This window comes from Dipteris shenzhenensis, chromosome 6 (assembly GCF_047967505.1).
Source record: "Dipteris shenzhenensis isolate YYH24624 ecotype China chromosome 6, Dip_SZ_1.0, whole genome shotgun sequence".
NCBI classification, from domain to species: Eukaryota; Viridiplantae; Streptophyta; class Polypodiopsida; order Gleicheniales; family Dipteridaceae; genus Dipteris; species Dipteris shenzhenensis.
The window spans coordinates 48,669,062-48,696,428 of NC_141601.1; the positions used below are offsets into that span (position 1 = coordinate 48,669,062).

At 48.8% G+C, this 27,367-nt stretch overlaps 1 protein-coding gene across 3 annotated transcripts in view; it reads left to right on the top strand.

Moving 5' to 3' along the window:
- LOC147901272 (branched-chain-amino-acid aminotransferase-like protein 2) overlaps positions 1–27,367 on the top strand; it is a 216,258-nt gene that overhangs the window by 140,911 nt on the left and 47,980 nt on the right. The gene's annotated exons all lie outside the window — the stretch shown is intronic.

Consider the following 27,367-nt stretch of genomic DNA (forward strand, 5'->3'; position numbering starts at 1 on the left):
CCTCTCCCTCTCACCTATTCCAGGAGTAGAGTTAGGACAGCTCAGCCCTTTTCAGCTCTTCTGACTCCTAGACCTGACCCCAGGATGGTTGACAGAGATTTTCCTGTTGAGTTTTGGCCCTTTTTGGCTCGAGGGGTTTCTACAGACTCCCTCACTCGATTGGAACTTCTCCCGGTATTTTATCGACGGTCAGAGGAGGTACAGGAGTACTTGGGATCTGTTACTCTCTCTAGAAAGGGGCACATTCTTCGTTTCTCCGCAGGCAGCTTTCGATCTCGGGGGAGCGAAAGCTGGTCAGCTGAGTTACTTGACAGCAAGATTGCTAGACAGCTCATGAGCATGACTCAGTTTTCTTCGGTTCACCGTATTGTCGGCTCGCAGTTTCATTCTTGCCCTAGGACTCTTCGACCTGGCTTCGGTGGCAGGGCCTTTCTGTTTCTGTTCTTTGAGGTTCAGGGAGACTTTGATTTGCCCAGGAGTGCTGGTTGGTTTGACTTTCAGCTCCTAAGTTCGCGCCAGAGTACTATTCCCTTGGATGGAGCCATTTTACATGAGTTGGGGCAGATTTGGAGTTTGATCAGAGACCGACTTTGGATTGCGCCATCAAAGAGAGGGATTTGTGCCGCTGGCACTGGCACCCCCTCACTTCCATCCGATGTCTAGGTTGTCCATCATTTCTTGGAATGTGAGAGGATTGAACGGCTGCAGATTTACCTCAGACGCAGATGGTCGTAGATCGGGAGTTCCTAGATTGCAGTTGCTTAGGGACTCCCTTCGGTTTATTTCCTCATGGTCCCCTCCAGACATTGTGCTTATCCAGGAGCATAAGCTCTCCCAAGACAGGATTGGCAGATGCAGATCCGTACTCAAAGGACAGAGCCGGACATATTGGAGCCCAGCAGATGGCACGAGGGGGGGAGTTTGCATTTCAGTTTCAGCCAGGTGGGCCTTTGAGATCACCCAAGAGGGTACACTAGTGGAGAGCAGGGCATGCTAAGTTATTCTTTAGATTGAGAGCACAGCAGTTGGTGTTCTCAATGTGTATGCTCCCACGGATCCAGCCCACAGACGGGCTTTTTGGAGACAGCTCAGAGAGTCCCTTCCTCAGGCAGACACCTGGATTGGATTGTTGGAGGAGATTTCAACATGGTTGAATTTTCTGAAGATAAGTCGGGCCAGATAGAGGGTGGCCTTTCTGATAGGGAGAGAGTGGAGTGGGATAGTTTTGTTTTGCATGCTGGACTTCATGATGCAGCTCGATTGGACGACTTTCGTCGCTTGGCTTATAGTCTTCAGTTCTCTTGGTCTGGGGTTTGCCATGGCTCTCTTTCTTTGGTCAGACTTGACAGGTTTTATATTGGCCAATGGGGCCAGGCCAGAGGAGGATAGATTGGGATCCGCCCGGGATATGTTTAATCTGACCATGCCCCAGTCCTATTACAGATTCTCCCTAGCTCTTGATTGGAGAGCACAGGCTCTGTGAGAGTTCCGAACTTTGTTTTTCAGGACACAGAGTTCGTGGAACGATTGAGAGAGGCTTGGTTGTCAGAGGACACTCCTGTGGATCAGGGCTGGTTGATGTGGGTAGAGGGGGCTTTGGCTAGAGTCAGCATGGCCTGCCAGTTGAGGGCAAAAGAGGAGAAGGAAAAGCTCAGAATCAGAGATCGGAACGCAAGGGCGGGGTATCCAGACTTCAGAGATTGATTCAAAGGTTTCCTCATTCTCTTTTCATCAGAGGGCAGCTTTAGGCTCAGGAGAGACTAGAGGAGATTCAGGGCAGGAGGGCCCAGTTCAGGTTTTACTCCCAGCAGACTTTCTGGATCCAGAAGGGGGATAGATGCTCTAGAGAGTTCTTCAGGGCAGTGGGTAAGAGATACTCTTCGGACAATCTTCGTAGACTTGTGGATGAGGCCGGGGCTCTTCAGACGGACCCTCACCGTCTTGTTGAGATCACTGCTGATTCCTATTCCACTCTTTACATCGCCGATCGAGTCACCGAGGAGATGATCAGAGCCAGAGAGGAGATTTGGAGTCATGTCCCCCAGATGGTCTCAGATAGGATGAGTCATGTTTTGGATAGCCCACTATCACTCCTGGAGATCACAGATGCGTTACATGAGCTGCCCAGAGACAGATGCCCGGGGGAGGACGGTTTGTCGCCACTTCTTTTTAGAGCTCTTTGGAATACGATTGGGCCTCATCTACTTTCTGCCTTTTTAGAGGCTCTCGATACATGATCTTTGGGCGAGACATTATGCACAGGTATGATTTGTCTCATCCCGAAAGGGGGAGACAAGACAGTCCTACGTAATTGGAGACCCATTACACTTCTAGGGACAGCCTACAAGATCCTAGCGAAAACCTTGGCTCTTCGCTTAAAGCCTATGCTGCCAGATATCATCAGAGCTACTCAAACAGGATTTGTCCAAGATCGGAGTGTCTTGGATAATATCTTCACTTTTTGGGAGGCCACTCACTGGGCGAAGGAGAGTCAGCAGGAGATTGCAGTTCTCCTTCTCGATTTTGAGAAGGCTTATGACAGGGTGGATTGGGGTTTCTTGGAGGGCACTATGAGGAGGCTAGGCTTCAGTGATAGATGGATTTTATGGGTCTCCTCACTTTACTCTCACTCCTCTAGCAGGATGGTGGTCTGTGGAGGCAGAGGACCGGCTTTTCAGCTATCCAGATCGGTACGACAGGGATGCCCGCTTGCACCTTACCTTTTCCTTTTCGTAGCAGAGGCTATGGGATACTTTATGCAGGCTACCAATCATGGCACTTTGGGCCTTCATCTGCCTATCCGGCAGGAGCAGGAGCTTCTGGACACTGAGTTTGCTGATGACACGGCACTGACAATCAGAGGAGATGCATATAGTCTTGCTACTGCTGCGGATTCAATTGACAAGTTCTGCCTAGCCTCAAGGGGACTTGTCAATTGGAACAAATCAAAAGGCATCTGGACTGGAGCTCAGCAGGATACCCCAGCATGGGGAGGAGCCAGAGGCTTTGTATGGATACCCAGAGGCACCTCCACGAGATATCTAGGCTTCCAGGTTGGCATTGAGGTGTCCCTGACGCAACAGTTTGCCCTAGTTCTTGAGAGTATCCGGAGAAAGCTAGCCTACTGGAGTACGGCTAGACTTTCTTTGGCCGGAAGAGCGCTGGTACTCAACCAGGTTCTACTAGCGACTATGTGGTACGTTGTGTCATGTTGGTGCTTTCATGCTGACTCGATCCGTCAAGTGAGGAGATTGCTTCGGAACTTTCTGTGGAGTGGTGGTGATGGTTCTGAGGACACTAGGGCCAGAGTTTCATGGGATACTATCACTTAACCCTTCTCGCAGGGAGGACTTGGGGTTCTTGATCCTGAGATGCAGAGCAGAGCCCTTTTAGTCAAACTTCTTGTTAGAGGTTTGACTCTAGGAGATCAGCCGTGGAAGCAGTTCCTACTACATGGGATTCACCAGTGCACCCCTAGAGCAGCAGGTCAGTGGTGGGCAGGTAGAGTCAGTTGGATCTTCCTGACGAACCAGCATTCTTAGCCTTCCTCACCACTTGTGAAAAGGCTTATTCAGATATGGGATCATTTTTTACAGCACCTCATTAGAGCAGTTCCCTCCTCCAGAGAGGAAATTGCCAGATAGCCACTTTACCATAACCCCCTGGTTCGGTACCAAGGATCTTCCCCTCGTACAGAACTTAGGACTCCCTTGGCCAGATGGCATGCTCAGGGGGTTGTGACAGTCGGAGATTGGTTCAGGGGAGGTGTGGAGATGTCAGAGGAGGTGATCAGAGATAGACATGGGCCACTTGGACAGATTGCTGCCACCAGATTACTGATCATGAGAGCTATTCCTCAGGAGTGGAGGGATATTGGAGTTCGTTTAGGACCGGCACCGTTTATTTATTTTGAGACGGACTCCTCTCATAGGTTGTATCCCACTCAGCGACAGGAGCTCCTTTGGCAGAGAGTCAGGGTCATTGGTTGCCTGGGTAAGGAATGGCCACAGATCCTTCCAGGTTGACCATTGCAGAGGATACTAGATGAAGACTTTGGATTTTTCAGGGTCGACCTCTTGCGGAGCTTGACTGGGACCCAGGTGAGTGGGCATGGCCTGCTCCGGTGGCAGGCGTTCGTCCTCTTTCATTTTTCCAGTACTCGACGAGGGCAGGTTACAGGCTTCAGCAGAGAGACTCTCATCACCTACCATCTGCTTCCCAACATTGGCACGCACAGGGACTTACTGCAGAGCTCTTGCAGAGCTACTGGACCCACTTTTGGGGCATCAGTAGAGCCAGGAAAGTCTCCTACTTTCTTTGGCTCACTATACATAGGGGCATACCTGTGGGTACTTGACTTCAGCAGATGGGTAGACCCTCCTTGTGTATGCGTTGTCAACTTGCAGAGGAATCTAGCAAGCATTGTTTATGAAGTTGCACCAGCTCTAGAGTGGTATGGACAAGTATCTTTAGGTTGTTCTCATATGTTACATCTGAGTCCTTTTTGATGACTTGGGGCGCTGCCCTTTGGGGGAGAGGATCTGGAGCCTTTACTCTCTTTGAGTCAGAGCCAGGAGACCACGGTTTCTTCATGCAGCGTCGCCAGAGACGGGGTCCCACAGAGGCCAGCATCATGGAGCCGAAGGATTTACTTTTGGTACCGGTACTAGCTCAGGATTCCATGCCTACTTCAGCTGCAGGTTCAGCCTGGGAGGTGATTTCCAGCATTACCCTATGGCGGATATGGTGTTCGCGATGTTCTTTTGTCTTTGGGGGCCATTTATGCATGGAGGCTGACACTCTCGCTTCCATTTGGGCGGAGATTATCTTCACTCTCAAGAGTCAGTGGGAGCGGTGTACAGGCACCTCTTTGGCAGCTCGTGGGAGACTTATATCCTTCATGAGGACATGGGACTGCTCATTATTTTTTCATTTGGCCCCTTTTGGGATGTCGTGGCATTTTAGACCACCTCCATGGCTTTTTTGCCACATTGTTGAGGCTAGGGATAGAGTACTTTCTCTCCCACCTGTTGTATGATTTGTTTTGAATGAAATATATCACTCTTTTCTTTAAAAAAAAAGGGTGTACCCTCCAAAAAACCTCAATCTACTCTATCATAAGCCTTTTTGAAATTCAAGAGTAGAATGGCAAGGCGCTGGCCACTCTGCATAGCCCAATGTGAAGCCTCTCAAAAAGAGAAGGTGTTATCAAATATGTTTCTACCATGCACGAAGCGCATCTTCATATCACGAATAAGATCTGGAAGAAAGGGCTGATAGCTTTGGTGAAAATCTTATAAAAGATTCGCAAAAGAGGAATGGGTCTCCATTGGGAAATGAAATTTCTGCAACCTCCTTTTGGGATAAGGTGAATGAGACCCTCGTACGTGAATGGGGCATAGTATCAGAGTCCCAAATGCCTCGCATGGCTGAGATAACATGGTCCCCAATCATGTCCCAGAAAACAATGAAAAAGAAAGGGGTCAGCCCATCTAGACCCGGGCATCTTCCCTTGTGAAGGACAAGAAGTGCAGTCCTGAATTCCAGATTGGTGAAAGGTGCATCAAGTGAGACTGTCACGTGGTTTCACCAATACTCGAATACTTTGCCAAACTCTGTGTCCGGCATCAACACTGGTAGGTGATTGAAAGTCGTTGGAAGAAGGAGGCATAAAAATCAGTAGCTATCTGTTGTAAAACCCCGTATGAGTCAATAAGCTGAGGCACTTTCTCTACCATGTATCGGGCCAATATTAGAGAAAAAGTGTGATTGAGTCTCCCTCCCATCCAAATCTAGAAGGATTCGGGTGCATGAAAGGCATACTCTACACTTTGGCTGCTCCCCTCCTTGCTCCACCCCTCTGCCTAGGCTCTTTGCCTCTGCCTAGGCCTCTCCGCCTTAGCCTGCCTGCTCGACCCTCCTGCCTCCTTGCTCCGCCCCTCCGCCTAGGCCTCTCGCCTCCTTGATCTGCTCTCCCACCTCCTTGCTCCACCACTCCGCCTAGGCTCTCCGCCTCCGCCTAGGCCTCTCTGCCTCCTTCTGCCTCTCCTGCTCACCACACCACTCCACCCTCCCGCCTCCCTACTCTGTCCTCCCGCCACCTTGCTCCGTCCTCCCACTGCAGCTCCTCCTTCATCCGCTGCAGCTCCGCCTTGCAGCCCCTTCCCCTCCACCTGGCTGCCTACTCCTCCCTGGCAGCCCCTCCACTGCCTGCCCCTCCCGTTCCTGCCTCCCGCTCGAGGCTGCTCTGCCCTTGCTCCCTCCTTGGCGCTGCCCCCGTCTATGCTCCCACCCGCCGGCTCCCTTCCCCCTTCCTGCCCGTAGTTGCGCTCCTCCCGCCAGGTCTCTTCCCCCCCCTGCAACAACACCGGGGGGGGGGGGGGGCGGGCGCTTATACTCTCGCTTCCACTCCATCTCCTACGCTAGGACGTGTGCAAAAGGAATCGAAGTCAGTCCAAGAAAATGGGCAAAAGCGATAAAGAGACGGAAAAATCCAAGAAAGTCACTCCATCTCCTTTGAAGGGTTCTGCCCTCTACCCTTGAAGAGATTGATAGGCAGCCGATCATTTGGAACGATATTATACTTGATGAGCATGGCAAACCAGTGGGCACTTCCCATTATATGCAGTGGTCTAGATGGGAGAGAGGCCCCGCCTACACAGTAGGCACTTGGAAGGCTTTTATTAGGCTACCTGAGGATCAGAGGCTACAGTCCGTGAGTCACCTCAGAGGGGTAGCACGCAGGATTCAGCAGATAGATGTAGCTATCCCGGTAGAATGGACAGTTGAGATGCCTATTACTTCCACCACTTGGATGGGAGCTTTTTCGAGGACAGCAGTTTCTCTACAGGTCATCGCTCTTCGAGGTCTCGGGGAAGATGCTCTGGTCTTTGACGTTGGGGATGGAGGTATACTCTCTAGATCCACGGATGATATTCTTCTAGAGGTTGCCTTTCAGCCTATCAGGATTGCTGGTTTTGTGGACCATGGACCGGGCTTGCAGTGGTACTTAGACCCCGACCCTCTGCTCTTGGCCCTGGGATCCTGGAGGTTGTGGTTATATGGAGGTGCACCTATCAGGTGCTTGCAGTGGGACCCAGGAGAGTGGGAGTGGATAGATCATGGGCACTGAGAGAGGGGGATTCCCTTCTTTCGTTTCACGGTTGGTAATGCCAGGAGATTTCAGCTGAGCAGTAGAGGTTAGATTCCCTCCAGAGCCCCCCATTGGGATAGCTTCTTCATCACCGCAGATTTGCGTATGAATTTCTGGAGGAGGCTCTGGAAATCCCTAAAAAATAGAAAGATGACTCTTTTCTTTTGGCTTTCTATTCATGGAGGGATTGCAGTGAACCTGTGGAGATCACGATTTGGGGCTGATCCCACTTGCCCTCGCTGTCATTCTACAGAGGAGTCAATGCGACGTTGCCTTTGGGACTGCAATCAAGTGAGGACTGTTTGGAAAGGAGTTGCTCGGATACTCAGCATTTTTTATAATTCCCCTTTCTTCATGACTTGGGGCTCGGTCGCATGGTTATCCCTTACTGTGCGCCAGGTGTTTTATGAGGGTGATCCTTCTTCTTGGGCACCCACCGACAAGTGATAGAGCCCTGCTCTCTTCAGGATGTACCACATATTCCTTTCAGAGCTTCACATGTTTCAGTGGACACCTCTTGGGAGATTTTGGCTAGCATTTCCTCTTGGCACATTTGGAGAGCCAGATGCACAGAGGCCTTGGATGACACCCAGATACACCCATCACAGGTGTTCACGGGTATTTGGAGTGACATGGTTCACACTTTGATAGCCATATGGGCTAGCATGCAGGGCCCTTCACGGGCAGCCTCTTCTAGGAGGATTGTATATCTTCGAGTTTGGAGGGGTTCTCCCTTTTTCTTGGAGGTTGCTACCAGATTGAGATGGCACTATCAGCCCCAATCCTTTCTTTTGGCTCGAGCTTTTCATGCATTGCATGGTGTATCCTGTATTCCCATATGGAGCTTGCTCTAATGGTTTTCTTTAATACTTAATAGAAGTCTCTTTTTTGCACCAAAAGAAAAAAAAAAAAACAGCAAACACAATTGAAACTCGAGGATGTGAACACACGCTACAACAGGAGTGGACTTGGGGTTGACAGCAAGGCAAAAGTGAGACCCACCTTAGCTTCATCATCTCCAGCCTTAGTCCCTACTTCTACTCCAGCTCCCACTTTAGCTTCAGTTTCAGTTCCAGTTTCAGCTCCGGCTACATCCTCATCTTCATCTTTAGCTTCAGCCGCAGACTCAGCTACAGCCTCTACATCCCCAGCCATGGTTACTGTCAGCGCCATACCCATGACAAACAGTGGCATACCCATCACATCGGCATCCTCTCTTTTCTCTGGGATAGGGAGGTCATCACAGTCCTCATCTGTCCCCTCCTCTCCCGTTATAGCTTTCGCACCGATTATGACACCTACTTCGAAGGTGTCATACACTGCTCCACATAACGCCTCGACCTTTCTCTCTTGTCTTTGACTCGAGAGTCTGGCACACGTATGCACACCATCTTTATGATGTCCCACACCAGCCCACTCCAGATCTCATACACACACCTCGCCCCACCACTTGCACGTTGTTCACCAGAGGGGGGGTCAAGGACGCAACATTGAAACTGCACAATGGCCGAGCTAAGGATCACAAGGGGCTATGCACTGAGTTTATCGCATATGGGATCGACACTTTAGTCCCGATCCTAGCAAAGCTATTCAATGACGCTGTTTGCCTTGGCTTCCCCCGCACTTGGACACTCAACACCATCACCCCCATCCGCAAGGCAGGGGATCCCATGGACCCGAGTAACTATAGGACTATCATGATTGGACATGTGATGTCGAAGATCTATGCAGCTGTATTGGATGCGTCGGTCAGCCTGTTCGCAAAGATGAGAGGGCTCAGAGCAGAGGGTCAGGCCGGTTTCAGGTGAGACCATGGGACTATGGGTCACATACTCACACTCAAGAGTGTCATTGAGGAGGCCAGATCACGGAAGGAGAGGGTATATTGCTGCTTTGTGGATTTCCGCAAAGCCTTTGACACAGTATCTCGAGCTCGTCTCATCACACGCCTACAGACACTGGGATTTAATCAGGAGATCATCTGGGCAGTCATGGCACTTTATGAGAGAGTCTCAGGCCGAGTTCAGATAGGCGCAGGTTGGACAGATGAGATCTTGAGTACCATAGGGGTCAAACAGGTTTGTCCCTTATCACCAACCCTGTTTGGCCTCTACATCGATGAGCTGGAGACTTTCATGGGGGCATTCGGAGGGACCGGTTGCTCACTTGCCGGGATCATCATCAGGATTCTTCTTTATGCAGATGACGTGGCACTCTTGTTGTCCACACCCGAGGGGCTCCAGGGACACTTGGATGCACTACAGGCTTTTTATCTATCCCATGATTTGGAGGTCAACCTTGGCAAGACCAAGGTCATGATCTTTAACACCTCTCGAGCAATCATGTAACGGAAGCAGTTTACTTTCGATGGGTCACCAGTTGAGATCGTATCCTCATACACTTACTTGGGGGTCATCTTCTCGGACCCGATCTTCACGATGAGACCAGCGATGCATGCCAGACTGAGCAGAGGATACGCCTCACTGGCTCGGCTAGAGAGACAATGCTTCCACTCACACTTTCGGGACCCTCGGACCAAGGCTCTTCTCTTCGACTCCTTGGTCCAACCAGCCGGTATGTATGGCAGCCCTTGTTGGAGACCTGACACGTCAGAGATAGAGTGGACACGGGTGGAGCACTTGCAGATCCTCATGCTCTCACGGATGATCCGGGGGAAACCATCTGTACCTTATCACATCATTCAGACCGAGTTTGGTGCTTCTCCACTCTAGCTAGATGCAGCCTTTCAGACCATCACATATCTACATTGGGTTAGATCATACGGGGACTGCACATAAGGGAGACAGAGGTTGCCATGGTTAGCTCTCGATTCCTCCATGAGGTTGGTAGCCGAGGGAGACGAGCGATGTAAGTATGTACGGACTCACAAATGGTTGTGAGACTAGGGTTTCACATCGATAGGATACCTCCTTTTCAATACAGTTTAGATGCCCCTCCGGTACTCCCACCCACCATCCCGATCGGGCCACACACCAACCAGGTCATTCGAGAGGATCTCCTGCAGCTACACACCTTTAGGACCTGGTTGGAGTCGAGGGAGCTTCCAGTGAAGCTGAGTTTCTACAGAGATCATCGTCTTCGTATTTCGGAGGAGGGATTCATCACACCGTGAGGGTACATTGAGCTTCATATGCCTCACTCACTACGGATCTCCATCGGACAGTTTTGGGTATCATCACACCGCCTTCGCATAGAGAGCAGCAGAGCAGAGGGGATCCCTAGGGAACATCGCATATGCATATTGTGCGACTGTCAGGAGGTTGAGTCGGAGGAGCATTTTATTTTCAAGTGCCCAGTGTACACAAGATCCGAGGCCTCTACCACTCTCTCTTCAGAGACGGCTCCGGGCTCCTTTCTAGATTCCTCGCCTACCCAGATCAGAGATTCCTCGCAGCCTTCATTCACGAGGGGGTCTGACACAGAGAGTACTTACTCAAGCGACGGGGCTTGGCCACACCATCAGACACCTCTCAGAGCAGGATCACAGAGTTCTTCCCATCGAGTGACATTAATCGTCTAGTCTCTAGCCGCAGACGTGACAGAGACCCTGACCTGACGATTGTAGCACGACACACGAGACATTGAGGGGACACACAGATCACTCTGGGGGACCTCCCGTCATTGTTTAGATCCAGGATACGTCCCATGGGAGTCACGGTGGCTCTGGTCTTGCGTCAAGCCTCCTCTAGGAGAGCGAGACGCATGGGACCCCTTGACAGACTCCAGCGCCCCATCACTAGTGGCTATGCACCAACCAGGGCAACATGACATACGGAGGATTACGTTCCGCTTGAGTCTTTTTTCTTTTCACTGTCATACCGAGATGTATTTGATTATGTATGATCAGACTTAGGATTCAGCACAGGTGATGATGCTCGTTTTAGTAGCTCCACCCTTACTGGGATTTGTATCAGGTTTTCTTTCAGTCTCATAGACCCATCGGTCTTCCGAAGACTCTAATAAAATTTCTTTCTTTCTTTCTTTCTTAGTCAGCCCACGCTCCCACATCCCATTGGGACTGCCTCATCCATTCCACTGTCATCTCCATACCTCACCCAACTCACCCAGTCAGCGCCCAGCTTCCAGACTCATCCCCATACTTTCATGTCACAACCATTCCAGTTTCAGCTAGGACTCGAGCGGATTGACACACCAGAGGCCTGGGAGACCTTGCTCGTGGAAGTACACAGTATCTGTGAGTGCGAGATGGAGATGACACACTTCGCACAAAAGCAGCCCTGCTTCAACTAGGAGCAAAGCTGCGTCATACAGGAACAGGCTCGCGCCATTCGGGAACAGGGTGGTCTCATTCAAGGACTCAGACAAGATATCTCACAGCTCTGCCAAGAGGTCATAGCCATACACACAGTCCCAAGGAGTACCCCGGTTGCTGAGGCACAGATTGCGAGCATGCAATCTGTTATTGAGGAGACATCTAGATGGGTTGACGTGGCCAAACGGGAACCCACACGGGTAACCGTTTCAGCTACCCTCATGGAGCAGTAGCAGAGAGCCAGCAAGGTTCTCAACATCAAAGTACGTGGGATCCCACACACTAAGGCTACATCGTGGCAGATGCGACTGCTTTCGTGGCCGCTACTCTAGGTGTGGCTGAGCACAGGATCGAGAGGGCATGGCGGGTGGGGAGAGACCCAAACGAGAGCAATCACTGATCATACGGTTCCATGACACTCATGCACAACTTTCAGCTTTGCGACGCAGGTCAGTCCTCCAAGATCAGTCAACGATCTCCATGGATGAGGACCTCACCCCTCTACAAGTTGAGAAGGGACGCTCTTTGTTGTAGCGGCGGGATTAGGCGCGGAAGGAGGGAAATTGGGCAGTGGTACGAGAGGGATGACTTCTTACAGGCTCCGGTAGGGCACCAGTCCCCTCCCCTACATAGGGAAGCGGGGAACTATAATGGTACCTTATGGTAAGAACCAAGAAACTTCTTGGAATCATATACAGATCACGACAGTCTTTTACATAGACACATCAGAGTCTAAAGCGCCCACTACCAGTAGTCAGCGGGTACACATGGGAGTCTGCCTACAGAGATGAGACGAGGGATACAAGGGGAGTTCGAGGGTCAGGTGGAGTAGCAATCCTTTTACAGATCCACACTTTTGGGAATCATTTCAGTAGAGCAGAGAGATGCACATTCCAAGTTACTTTGGATCCGGATCCGACACCTGGACAGACGTTATCTGTTTGTTGCAGTTTACTACTTCCCCCCTGAGACCTCCCACTTTGTTAGAGATACTCTCCATTTGCTGCTCTTTATCAGTCCATTGTTGACTTTTCTAGCCAGAGAAGTCCTCCTAGTTGGGGACTTCAACGTGAGGACAGGCGGCCATCAGGTACCACTCCTTGACTTCAGGGATGATTCCACTCTACTGCAAGACATTGACCTTGAGGATGGAGGTATGCTATGGGTTTCGGCTAACATACGAGATCCGATCACATCTTATGGGCAAGCCCTATTAGTCCTCTGCAAGAGGCACGATTTCATTATTTATAATGGTCTTGACAGATGGCCTACCTCGGGTGGTTTCACGTGCTTTCCACATGGGGGAGGCTCCAGCGTTGTTGATTACATCATGGGATTCCCTGCCTTCACATCTCGCATCATTGATTTTACCGTAACACCTCTCCCTCCAGGGGCTGATGATACCTATCTTTTCTTTAGCATTTCCACTCCCCGTCGCATAGCACCCTCCACCCCACTGAGTTCTTACTCCACCTATCATGATATACGCTTCGACCGCGATCACTCACCTACTTACTCTGGCCGTCTGTACATACTTCTCGCTTATATTGACTTCATACCCCTATTAGAGGATCATGCTGCGTTGATCACCTGCTCACTCCACGAGGCTGCCCTTCATGCTTTCCCTCACACCACCTGCTCCACCCGTCTACCACCTCCTCGGACCGTACCCTGTAATAGCTGGTACGATGATGAGTGTAAGGCTTTATGCCATCAGCTCAGATTGAAAACCAAAAACAGTCTTCCGAGCGAACCAAAGATGCTACGCGAGTATCGTCGATTGGTACGTAGAAAGAAACTAGACTTCATTCACCGGCACAAGGAGGAACTACTGAACATTTTGTTTAGTAACAACTCAAAGGACTTTTAGCGGAGATTTCTAGAGGGACGGTCTCCCTCACTACTCACTGACACTTAGGTTTGGTATGATTATGCACGCACACTTTATGACATCCCAAATCAGTCAGTCCCTAACCTCTCACATATGCCACGCCCCACATCCTGCACCCTCTTCACTAGGGGGGGGGGGTAAAGGATGCCGTAATGAAACTTTATAATGGCCGAGCGAAGGATCATCAGGGACTATGCACTGAGTTCATTGCATATGGGATGAACCTCCTAGTCTTGATCTTAGCAAAGATCTTTAATGAAGCTGTTTGTTTGGGGTTTCCATGCACCTGGACCATTAGCACTATCTCACCCACCCACAAGGCATGCGATCCCATGAGCCCGGAGAACTACAGGACCATTATGATTGGACATGTCATGTCCAAGATTTATGCATCAGTACTTGATTCCGAGGTCAACAGATTTGCGGAGTGTCAAGGACTTAAGCAGTAGGACAGGCCGGATTTCGGCGTGATCATGGAACCATGGACCACATTCTCACGCTCAAGTGTATCATCGAGGAGGCGAGGGCACGGAAGCAGAGGGTTTACTGTTGCTTTGTGGATTTTTGCAAGGCATTTGACACGGTTTCGAGAGCCCGCCTTTTACGGTGCCTACATGATTTGGGTTATGACCAGGAGATCATTTGGGCTGTCATGGCACTTTACGAGAGTTTCAGGCAGAGTCCGGGCAGGATCTGGGTGGACAGATAGGATCATGAGCACTATTGGGGACAACCAAGGGTGTCCATTATCACCTATCTTGTTTGGTCTCTTCATTGACGAGCTTGAGACAGTGATGCATGCACAGGGGGGGTTGGTTGCTCTCTTGCGGACACGCTGATCCGGATATTGCTCTATGCAGATGACGTGGCTCTTTTGTCTTCCTTAGCAAAGGGGCTCTAGAGACACCTTGACGTACTACAGTCCTTTTGTAAGTCATGATTTGAAGGTCAATCTGGGTAAAACCAAGGTTATGATCGTCAATACATCTCGAGCCGTCATGCGCCAGGAGCAGTTCACATTTGATGGGTCACCTGTTGAGATAGTTTCATCATACAACTACCTTGGGGTTGTCTTTTCCAAACCCATCTTCACTATGAGACCCACGATGTAGGCACGCTTGGACAGAGGATATGCTTCATTGGCCAAACTAGAGAGACAGTGCTTTCGCTCGCACTTTCAAGATCCACGGACCAAGGGGTTGCTTTTTGACTCCTTGGTCCATCCAACGGGGATGTACGGCAGACCATGTTGGGGGCCAGACTTGTCAGATACAGTGTGGGCCCATGTGGAGCAGCCTTGGTCCATCCAACGGGGATGTACGGCAGACCATGTTGGGGGCCAGACTTGTCAGATACAGTGTGGGCCCATGTGGAGCAGCTACAAGTTCTCATGTTATCACGGATGATTCGTGGTAAGCCATCCATTCCTCACCAGATCATTCAGGCTGAGTTTGGGTCACCCCCATTACAGGTAAATGCTACATTTCAGGTCATCACTGTAGGAACAAAGTGGAGACAGGTTGTGAACACAAGTGAGCAAGAGTGCACACACAAGAAAGCTCCAATAGAAATGGTCACATGAAACAATACAAGTACTTGGTATAGATAGTACCGAAGTACTACTAGGGTCAACCATAGGGTTGACTTTATGTCTACAACACCATATCTTTGTAATCTCTTACAAATCCCGCCTCAAAGATATGGCTGAAAGTACCCTGGCAGGTGTACCCTGCAGTACCTAAAGTACCATGGTTGCACAAATTCATCCGGATGGATATGCAACCTATGGGAGTACATGAAAACAATGTCATTGTGAATCACTTCACAACCCCCCTTGACATTGTGAGAATGTCTCTAATCCCCAAGCCATGTCGATGTCGTAAGAAAAGATCTGTTGACAAGGCTTTGTTGAAGATATATGCCACATTGTCCTCAGATGGACAATAGATGAGATCAATGAAGCCATCAGAAATACAATCCCATACATAATGATGATGATTTTCAATGTGTTTCATGCGAGCATGAAAGACAGGATTGTTGGCTATGGCAATGCAACTCTGGCTGTCACAGAAGATAGATTTTGCTTCGCCATCCTGTGCATGATGCAAGTCATGCAAAAGCTTCCTTAACCACATTAACTCCGTAGTGGCTGAATTTGCAGCTTTGTACTCTACTTCACTGGAGGAAAGAGAGACTTGCTCTTGCTTCTTACTGAGCTATGAGATACAGGCTGAACCTAATGAGAAGCTATAGCTAGTAGTGGACGGTCTTTCGTCAATGTCCCCTGACCAATCTGAGTTGGTGAAACCACTCAGCTTTAGATCACAATCTAAAGCATAATGCAAGCCAAGAGAGAGAGTGCCATGGACATATCTGAGAACCCATGGGACTAGCAGGAGGGGTTGTAGCAGTCTGCTACTTCTGACCCGAAGAAGCTATGCTGGATGTAGATGAGCCTGCTGGCCTCACCTCATCCCCACTAACAATATCCCACAAGCCCTTACCAACCAAGATGTTCTTAAGCATGAATGACCACAAGGCATAGTTTGGTTCATCCAGCTTGTCACCCTCGGACAAATTGCCAAAACTGTCTGAAAGAGTCGACATGATGCAAAATGGGATACTAGTGTTACCAAAAAATGCGTTTTGGGACACCGAAACGCGAAGAAACGTTTCTAGCAGAAACGTTGCTAGAAACACATCTTAGAAATGTCCGAAACGGCCATTTAGAGCAAAACGCCTGGCTGTCAAATTTTGCCGCGATGGGTTTAGGGCCGAATTTGGCCGCCGTTTTTGTTTTTTGGCTCCTCTCCTGCGCCGCTCCATTGATTGCCTTGCTCCTAGTGCCTACCATCTACTCTAGCCTCTACTCTATCTTCTACTCTACCCTCTACTCTCCTCTACTCTCTACTCTCTACTCTACCCTCTACCCTCTACTCTACTCTACCCTCTACTCTAGTCTCTACCCTCTACTCTCCTCTACCCTCTACCCTCTACTCTACTCTACCCTCTACTCTACCCTCTACTCTCCTCTAGCCTCTAGTACCCTCTACTCTCTACTCTACCCTCTACTCTAGAGTCTAGAGTCTACCCTCTACGGTCTACCCTCTACAATCTACTCTACTCTACTCTCTACTCCCATACCATGGCCTCAAGACGTGCCGGTGGACCACCGAGTGGAAGCACAAGGCGGGATGTATGGCAGGATACCGTTTTTATAAAGAGATATGGCACATCTGGCACGAGGAGGTCGGTATGCAAGTTTTGTGGTGACACTTTGACGGGATTTGCCCCTCGATTTTGAGCACATTTTTTATGGATCGGAGGCCAGGGTAAGAGTGCTTGCCATGCCATTCTAGAGGGGATCTTCTTGGCATATGGAGGTACCCCATCCAAATTTGCTGAGATTTGGTCCTTCCATCCCGTGATCACAGATCAAGTTCTTCAAGCTAATGTGTTGGTTGAGTAGCAGAAGTTGGGCATAGAGGCAACCGTCACTCTCACATCATCCCAGTCAGATATTGGGAATGTGGAGTGTTCTCACTCATAGCAGGAGGGGCATGGGTATACTCCATCTACATCGACATCACAAGTGCATGGTAGTGCCTCTACTCACCCTCTAAGGCACCACTCCATCGGCATCCGTATCAGTTGGGCTATCTGCTATGCCATCAGCTCCTCCACGGCCTCTTGCCAAGAGGCCGCGTGGTCCAGCAGTTATCACTCCGAGAGTTACTCCTATACAGGTTGCTTGGGCACCACGCTTGAAGCAAGAGGTTGCAATTGCAGAGGAGCAGTTTTTCTACGCTTACAATATTCCCTTCAATGTTGCAAGGACTCCTGCCTACAAGAAGTTTTATCATGCACTTGTAGCTGCTGGTAGAGCAAGAGCATCAGCCCTTACATCTGCTAGTTTTGAGACTCTCCGCACCACACGTTTGAAGCAGCAGGTGGGATTAATTAAGAAAGACATGGAGGGACTCAAGGAAGCTTGGAGTCAGTGTAGATGCACCATAGTCTCCGATGGATGGAGCGACACGAAGAGAAGACATATGATTAATATCTTGGTCACTAGTTGTGTGGGAAGCATATTCTTGAGGGTGGTTGATGCCTCACATGCCGGCCTTCACATCACCGGAGAGTGGATATGGGGTCATATTGAGGCAGCCATCAAGGAGGTTGGTGAGGACAATGTGGTGCAAGTCATTACCGATAATGGCTCCGACTGCAAGAGAATGGAAGTCTTCTTGAGGAGAAGTATCCCAAGATAGTATGGACACCTTGTGCCTCACACTCTCTTGATTTGATGATGGAGGATATTGGAAAGCTGCCTTGGGTGTCTAGTGTGGTAAAAAAAGCAATGCAGCTAGTGGCTTATATCACTCGTAAGCCACATGCACTGGCCCTATTCAGAAGGGAGTGTAAGCGGGAGCTTGTGAGACGCTCAAAGACATGCTTTGGCTACATCTTCCTAGTTCTTAGCAGGTATGATTCATGAATCATGATTCAATTTTCATCATTCAAGAATCAATTCCTCAAATTATTCATTGTTTAAATTTGTTTAAACTTTATCATTCGTAGGCTGGTTAAGACCAAAGAGATCCTTCGTCGCATGATGACCAGTTCAGATTGGCTGGATTGGAGTGACTCAAGATTGCGTGCTAAACAGAATGTCGAGGGGATTGTCTTCGACAATCAGTTTTGACAGGAAGCCTTTGCATTCAGACGTCCATAGAGCCCTTGTACTTCGTGCTTCGACTCTTTGACCATGAGGGTTGTACTATGGGCTTGCTATACGAGTTCATGTTGAAGCTTCGAAAAGCAACGGAGGATTGTCCTATTGAGATCCTCAACCAGAGCATGTACATATAAGTTGAAATTTGTAAGTTTAATACTCAGTTCTCCTATCTCTAGCCTCTAACTTGATTCCTTTCGGTAAATTTTCAGAAAGGATGACATATTAGGAATTTGGAGGAAGAGATGGGATTGGTTTCATAGGCCAATCCACACTGTTGCACATATGCTCCATCCCTTGTGGAAGGAGCCTGCTAAATGGAATGATCGGTTGCTTGTGAACGGATGGACTCCAATACTTGGAGAAAGTATGTGACTCATCAGTCCAGAATAGGTGAGGTAGCATGGCGTACAAGTATGCAGCCTGCTCACTACTAAGTGCTTTGTATTATCATTTATGAATCATGATTTATGATTTATCTAATTATTTATATTGTCTTCTTCTGTATTGCAAATTGCAATAGCATTGAAGAGGACATAGTGGACTTCCGCAATGACATGGGTCATTTCTCCCATGCAATTGCTAAGGAAAGAGACAAGAAGCTGTTGGCTCTTACTTGGTGGGAGAAATTTGGGATTTTGAATCCCTCATTGCAAAACTTAGCTCTCTGCATCCTCTCGCAAGATTGCACATCATGTCCAGCTGAGAGGATATGGAGCATATGTGCAGACATACACACCAGGAAGAGAAACAAGTAAGTTCTAACTTCTTATAGTTCTTATTTATAGGCTATAGCGTCAAGCTTGTAACCATTTGAAAAACAATTCTTAAGTCGTGAGAATTGACTTCTTTATGCTTTGTAAACTATGTCAGGTTGAGCGTGGAGCAGCTCAATAGGTTGGTATATGTCAATGCTAATCTACGTCTGCTTGAGAAGTACAGGTCTGCAGATGGTACCGGTAGCATCGAGTGGAAGCCCAAGCAAGTCAATCCTGACAAGATCAAGCTAAAATCTGTCACCATGTCCATCATCCAGCACAGTTGAGAGAATGACGGTGCTTACGAGTTCCTGTGATAGGATATGCTTTGATTCCGATGTCAGACACGTTCGATGGCTCGAGCTCGTGCACCATGAGTACGTGCTGCTGCTGTTGCAGAGGATACAGAGATACTTCAGACTCGTGGTTATCAACGTCGAGCACGAGCCTCACGAGGAGGATCGCAGGTATTCGTTCTTGCATCGTCATCCCGAGGACGTCGAGGCAGAGATGAGCCAGAGGAGGAGGAGGAGGCATTGGTAGACAGTGCGGACTCAAAGGACTCAGATTTGTTGCGAGCCCCTGCTTGGTTTGAGGGTGGCACTTTCTCTTCCTCCACAGAGGATGCAGATCCATCTACTAATTCCAGTGCTGATGATGACAATGATGAGGCTGTAGATCTTGGAGAGGGCAGCGGTCCCTAGCTCTAGAGAGTCGAGACTAGAGTGTACTGTGTAGTTGTTAGCAGCTGGCTTGCAGGCGACAGACTTTGATTATGTATACAGTTTACACCATACAATTACCAGTATATCATTATGGCAGGTTACATGTATGATGTAAACAGTAATACATAATACATTTTGTTATATTTTGAATCTTGAATCTTGAATCTTGAAATTTGATTCTGAAATTTGAATAGCAGCCATATGCACTTGCAACTAATTAGTTAATAGTAATTTGTAAACTGCTTTGTAAACCTCAATCTATAGGCTGCGTGACGCGTCTTTTTACTCTTTCAAGTGTGTAATATGTGTGTGCATTGTGTGCACAATATGGATATCCGAGAGCTCTTTTGAGAGAGAGAGAGAGAGAGAGAGAGAGAATCTGAAGACAATTATTTATGAAGTATATATAACTTCTATAAAATATAGTACTTTTAGGTGTTTCTAGACGAAACACCTGTAAAAATCTAGAAACGTTTCTTGTGACACTGTGGGATACTCACAAGCTGCAAATGTACCTGCAAAAAGAACTGCAAGTCCCAAAAGTGCAATTGGCTGCAAATGTGCCTGCAAATCCCAAACAAATGCTTGCTGCAAATGCAAAGTAAGACTAGTTGCTCTGAAATGCCACTGACTGCATAATGCAATCACTGCAAAAATGGCATAAATCAATCACTGCACTCTGCTGCAATCTGAAGTGCAATCCCAAACTGAAAATGCACAACCCAAATCTGAAATAGCGCACCCATGAGTGCTCAAATGCATCCAACGAAGCTCAAAAGCATCCACAACTGTAAAGTAACTACAAATGCACCCAACAATGCAGAGTATCCGCAAATGCACCCAAGAGTGCAAGAGTATGGCCTGCAAAAACAGTCCCGAAGCGAAATACACAGCTCAAAAACACTTACTGAAAGTGCACCTTGGCCCGAAACACCTGCAAAACAGTCCACTAACTGTGTGGGCAAGTTGGACATGACAAAGGAGTACCCAGAAACGAGTCCAGTGAAAGAAAAGGAGGAGTGGAGACATCTAAGATGAGAAGCATCCAAACATCCAGAAGAGTTTCCCGAGTCTGATAGAGGGAAACCGAAGCCGCAGCAAATGAGAGACATGAGTGATCAATATCCGAGAGTGCGGGCAAGACCATAGTAGATGGGGAACTGTCTCGCGGTGATGAGAGCAACGGGGGCAGGAAGGGGAAGCAATGCGACGTGCTGCCAATTTCACCCCAATGGAAAAAGCTCCCACTATACATCTCCAAAAGAAAAGCCTCTATTTCAATGGCAATTTGGCTTTCCAAATTTTCATGAGTCGTGATTGCCACCAAGATAAAGGCCTATCCAGATTCCAAAGAGTGTTGGCATGCTTATCAATCCATGGCGGTGGAAGAAGAAATCTGTAGACCATCGAGGAGGCCAGATTATGCATGGAAAGCGAGTAGGTAGCAGGAGATAAGGAAGTCAAATTCCAGTCCAGTAATCTGTCCTGTACAAACAGTGGAGGAACAGGAACAAATGGCTGCAACATAGTTGAAAGTATTCTCCAAGTGGACCTATGATTAGACCCAAGGAGAAGGTCCTGCAAGCTTGTGGAAATGAAAGCATATAACCTTGTTGATCCACAACATCTCCAACAAATCTTATGCCCAATTTCATAAGATTATATGCTTTAATAGGTGCCTGTAAAGCGAGAGGCAATTCAAACACCTTGCTCCAATGGATGCTTTCCAAGCGAAGCGAATTACCATGATGAGAAGAAGCACCTGTCCATTTAGCATAAGAGAGAATTCTCTTCCAATCATGACTAAAAGCAGTAGAAACAGGACAACCAGGAATTTTCCCCTGAAATGTGGTCATGACTGCTTCCCAGTGATCTGTAATCCAATGCCCATATGCATGGGATGTCATGTTTCCACACATGGCTGCTAACATAATAGCCCATGGCTGTTTTTGCTGAAAAAAATCAGCAATCATAGTGCTCTTTCTTGCCAACATGTGAACCTGAAGATTGAGAATATTCAGCCCCCCATGAGTCTTAGGTGAACAAATAGACTGCATGGGTAGTAGTCGCAAAGCCTTTTTATGAGATTTGTAGGAATCAACCCGGGACTCCAAAAGGTGCGGATATACACGCACATAGAGATGGTTTGAGCGACTGGGGCTCCACATGGATAGACTACCTCCCTTCCAATACAACATGGATGCTCCGTTTTCTCCCCTCCTATCACACGAGGTCAACCAGGTTATTCGTGAGGATCTCTTACAGCTACACACATTTCGGACCTAGTTGGAACTGAGTGAACTCCTAGTGAAGCTTAGCTTCTACAGAGGTCACTGCTTACATATCACAGATGAGAGTTTCATAGACCCACCAGGATACACACAGATCTACTTACCCCAGTCGCTGAGGATCTCTATTGGGAAGTTCTGAGTCTCTTCACATAGACTTCGTATCGAGAGCGGTAGAGTAGAGCGACTACCTAGGGAGAGGCGCATATGCACATTATGTGACATGCAGGAGGTTGAGACAGAGGAGCACTTCATCTTCAGGTGTCTTGTTTACTATGAGATCCGAGGGCATTTCTACTGCCTCTTCAGAGATAGCTATGGGATTTTGGCCCGATTCCTCTCGTACACAGACCAACGATGTTTGGCAGGTTTTATTCATGAGGTACTCAGACACCACGAGAGGATACTTCAAGCACGAAGATAGGAGCAGGCTTTTTCCTTGGTTGATCGCTCTCAGAGCTCTATCACGGAGTTTTTTCAGCCAGATCACATGGACCCCCACGAGACGAGGCCTCGACACGACCGTGACCCGTAGCCACTGACCCGACAGCTCATACAGAGGGTTGACACACAGATCACACTTGGGGACATCCCCTCCCTATTTAGAGTCGGAGCCCGATCGACAGGGGTCACGGTAGCCCTGGTTAGACGTAGAGCTATGACCAAGAGACATGCCAAGGCTGCACTTGCCGTGAGTGGTCGATAGCACTCTATCGACCATTTCATGCCTCCATTGCCTCATCCACCTTGATGTCCTGATGATGATGATGATGATGATGATGAGATTGATATATAGTCGACCACCGACATAACTATGTTGTACTTAGGACTTAGTACTGCCATTCTGCATTTTTTGCATTTTGCATGGGTGTGGATGCTTGTTTAGTAGCTCCACCACCACAGCTCGTTTGTACCAGGTTTTTCATAGTCTCATAGACCCATTGGTCTTCCAAAGAGTTTAATAAACTTTCTTTCTTTCTCTGACCTAAGTCAAGGTCATCCTTTTCGTACACATAAATTTGGGTTTTTACCAAATTGGGCAAAATCGGCCATAATTAAAGCCTCTAGCAGCAAATTGAAGTTGGTATAGCCCACAAATTATGGTCACTTAACCAATTTGACTTTTTGAATTGGACATTGAAGACTCCAAACCCACAATTTTGAGAGTCATAGGTTGAATATCCTATATAGCTATTCTCATAGGCTACATTGACATCATATTCTAGGCCATTCTTGCCAAGGGCTTCACCACCACCATCATTGAAGAGCAGGAATGTGCACATATGTGTGCAACAGTTGTGCAGCGACCAGCTTCCAATTTGGGAGAATTACTTTTTTGCATATTAATTTTCTTTGTGTGAGTGGGTTCTCTTTGCTTTGCATTTTGTGTCTGTGAGATTTAAGAAGGGTTCTCTACCCTGGGTAGCCCTCCTAAAATGATTGTATTTGTGTGTGCGAGACTTGGGTCTATAAAAGGATCTTGAGATATACTTTGTCTCCTAGTTAGGAATCAGGAGGGGTGACATTACTAATGGTCTTAGCTATTGGTCGCAAGTTGATTGAGGAGATAGCTGTGCCACGGAAAGTGCACATATGAGACCACCTCTTTACAATATTGTGGTGGAGTTGGAGATCAATTACCTTTTACAGCTCCGAGGGGGGTTTTGACGGGGTATTTTAAAGCTAAGTAGTATGAGCATTCTCTAGTTTGAGTGTGAATGTGAAACGGGTTGTGGTTTTTCCTGTTTGAGCTTGACGGATCACTTGACCTTTGGGGACTTGATTTGATTTGTGTGCGACATCATCTATGATGTTAGTGGGATTCTCCTCATTGACATCATCATTGATGTATGTGTATGGGAAAGACTATCTATATAATGAGGCATTGTACTTGCTATCGACATCAATTAGATTTAGCCATGGCCTTTGTCTTGTGACCATCTCTCTTACACCTTCACTTCTCACTCTTCATCTCACCATGTTACTTCTACATGAAATACATTGCTTGAAAGCTCATATACGTTTTAATGTAGGCTTTCCACAACATGTTGTGGAGGCATACCATAATAACTTGCATAGCTTTTGAAGGTCTTGAATGTCATAATCTTCAAAGTAGAAGGTTCTTTTTTTTTTTTGCAAAAAGAGACTTCTATTAAGTATTAAAGAAAAACCGTTAGAGCAAGCTCCAAATGGGATACATCATGCAATACACGAAAAGCTCAAGAGACAAAAAGAAAGGATTGAGGCTGATAGTGCCATCTCAATCCGGTAGAAACCTCCGAGAAAAAGGGAGATTCCCTCCAAAATCGAAGAAATATAGTCGTTCTAGAAGAGGCTGCCCGTGAAGGGCCCTGCATGCTAGCCCATATGGCTATCAAAGTGTGAACCGTGTTAGTCCAAATACCCGGAACACCTGTAATGGGTGTATCTAGGTGCCATCCAAGGCCTCAGTACATCTGGCTCTCCAAATGTGCCAAGAGGAAATGCTAGCCAAAATCTCCCAAGAGGTGTCCACTGAAACATGAGAAGCTTTGAAGGGAGTAAGTGGTACATCCTGCAGAGAGCAGGGCTCTATCACCTGCCGGCGGACCGAGAGTGCCCAAGAAGAAGGCTCACCCTCATAAAACACCTAGGGCCCGGTAAGAGAGAACCATGCGACCGAGCCCCAAGTCATGAAGAAAGGGGAAGTGTGAAAGATGCTGAGTATCTGAGCAACCCCTTTCCAAATAGTCCTCGCCTGACGGCAGTCCGAAAGCCAATGTCGCACTGACTCCTCTGCACAATGACATCAAGGATAAGTGGAATCAGCCCCAAATCGTGATCTCCACAGGTTCACTGCAATCCCTCCATGAATAGAAAGCCAAAAGAAAAGAGTGATCTTTCTATTTCAGAGGGATTTCCAGAGCCTCCTCCAAAATTTCTACGCAAATCTGCAGTGATGAAGAAGCTTTCCCAATGGGGGGCTCTGGAGGGAATCCAACCCCTATTGTTCAGCTGAAACCTCCTGGCATTACCAACTGTGAAACGAAAGAAGGGAATCCCCCTCTGTCGATGCCCATGATCTATCCATTCTCACTCTTCTGGGTCCCACTGCAAGCACCTGATAGGTGCACCTCCATATAACCACAACCTCCAGGATCCCAAGGCCAAGAGCAGAGGGTTGGGGTCTAAGTACCACTGCAAGCCCGCTCCATGGTCCACAAAACCAGCAATCCTGGCAGGCTGAAAGGCAACCTCAAGAAGAATGCCATCCTTGGATGTAGAAAGTAAACCTCCATCCCCAACATCAAAGACCAGTGCGTCTTCCCCGAGACCTGGGAGAGCGATCACCTGTAAAGGAACTGATGTCCTCGAAAAAGCCCCCATCCAAGTGGTGGAAGTAATTGGCAGCTCAACTGTGTGTTCCTGAAGAAAAAGAATGTCTAGGGAACCACCTGAAACACCTGGATGGAGCTGATTCCTGATCAGCTGTCTGCGACGGCGATGAGGGATGCCACCCAATCCCTGTATATTCCAATTGGCTATCCTCATGGGCAGGAGGAAGTGGGTTGGAATACCTTACCCGACCTGGTGGCGGAAAGAGAAGCCTCTACCGGAGCAAACTTCCTGCCATACACACGAGGTCCGAGGGGAGGGAAGTCCACAGGTGAGAGAGAAAAGGATCTCTCAATAGGGATGCCGATAATTGTCTCTCCAAAAGTAGAGGGTACAAAATCATCATCTGGGAGGCTAGAGAGGTCCTCCAAAGCGGAAAAAGAGTTACGCTGAGCCAGTCCTGGGGAGGGGGTACGAAGGATTCCTACCGAAGCACGAAGAGAATGTAAAACCCCCTTCCCTTTGTCCAAAGAGGGAAGCACCTGTACTGGATCTTGATCAAAAAGTGGTGAAGACGAGGTGCCAATAACCTGCGCTGCTGAGGAAGGTACAGCCTGATCCAAGGGTGGAGTCGAACAAGGCTCCTGAACAGTAGTCTCCTCCTAAGGCTCCAAGAGGGTAGCCTCCGAAGAGGTGGAGGAGTGAACTAGAGTAGAGGGCCTAGCCGCGACCGGAGCCCACCGTGGGCCAGAGGTGGCGCGGGGTGCCGAAGGGACTCGAGTAGCCCTAGGAGAGGGAGGAGCCCGTGTCTGTGGAGCGGTAGGTCCTGCTCCAGCTCTCTATCGTAAGCTAGTACGAGCTGGTTGCTTTGTGGGCCTCTTTTTCTTCTTTGGGCAATCTTTGGCAAAGTGCCCCGAGGATCTGCAAATCCTACACTGGTCCTGCCGACTTGCAACCTCAAATCTCTGGCGGAAGAAAGACCCATCGGGTCGCTGTAGCATGATGTGGTCATCTGAAATATTGGGGTCTTGGACAATGACCCTAACCCTGGATACCCCGTCCATCCTGACCGCCTCAGCAGCCGAAGAGGGCTCACCAGGGAGAGGGGGGATCTCTGTCACCACACCAAACCTCTCGCCAATAACTGAAAGAAGCCGGTGATAAACTGAGGGAAGACCAGGGAACCTGATGAAAACAGAAACTCCCTGCTTGTCCTCTGCAACTGGGTCAAATCCCAGTTGAAAAGGAAACAAAAAGATCCTCCTGTAGCCTAGAAGTAGAAACCCGGCCTGTAGCAGGTCTCTCGGGATGTCCGGGGAATCTAGGCACACTTGAAAGAAACCCCGTCCCAACAAACGAACATCCTTGAGGTAGGGGGCGAGGTCCTGAGGAAGCACCGACAACATCCAATCTCTAGCTTGTGACCTGGAGGGGTGTGAGCCATGAATGCGTGTGAAGAGAGTCGTGGAACACTCATATTCGAAATCCTTTTGCAACCATTGTAGCTCGTCTTTTGAAAAAGTGACAGTTCTCGTGGCCGGTGTGAGCAGAGATGGATTGACTGAATGGGAACCCATTCGTCAATCGAGGTGTGTTGGCCGATTCAAACACAAAAAATAAAAACTCCGTCCGCTTTCTTGAAACCCAGGAGACCCCTATAAGAGAATAGGGGTAATCCAGATGAAGGAGAGGGTGAAGAAGAAGGAAGAGAGAAGAGACAGCGGGGGGGAGGGGAGAGGAGGGGAGGATAGGGGAAAGGAGGAGTGGAGGAAAGGGGGAGAAGAGAAGTAGAGGAGAGGGGAAGGAGATGGGAGGAGAAGCAGCAGCAGGCTGCAGCGGGGGGAAAGCAGCAGCAGGTACGGGGGGGGAGCAGCAGGCTGCAGCGCGGGGGGAGCAGCAGCAGGTGCGGGGGGGGAGCAGCAGGCTGCAGCGCAGGGGGAGCAGCAGTAGTCACAGGGGGGGAGGAGGCTGCAGCGCAGGGGAGGGAGGCTGCAGCGCGGGGGAAGGGAGCAGTACGGGGGAGAGCGCAGGTAGGAGGGGCCAGCGAGGAGGGAAGGGAGGGGGCAGCGAGGAGGGAGCAGGAGGAGCAGCAGGGAGCGGGGAGAGAGGCAGCAGGGAGCGGGGAGAGGAGCAGCAGCAGGGAGGAGGAGCAGCAGGAGGGAAGGGAGGGGGCAGCGAGGAGGGGAGCAGGAGGAGCAGCAGGGAGCG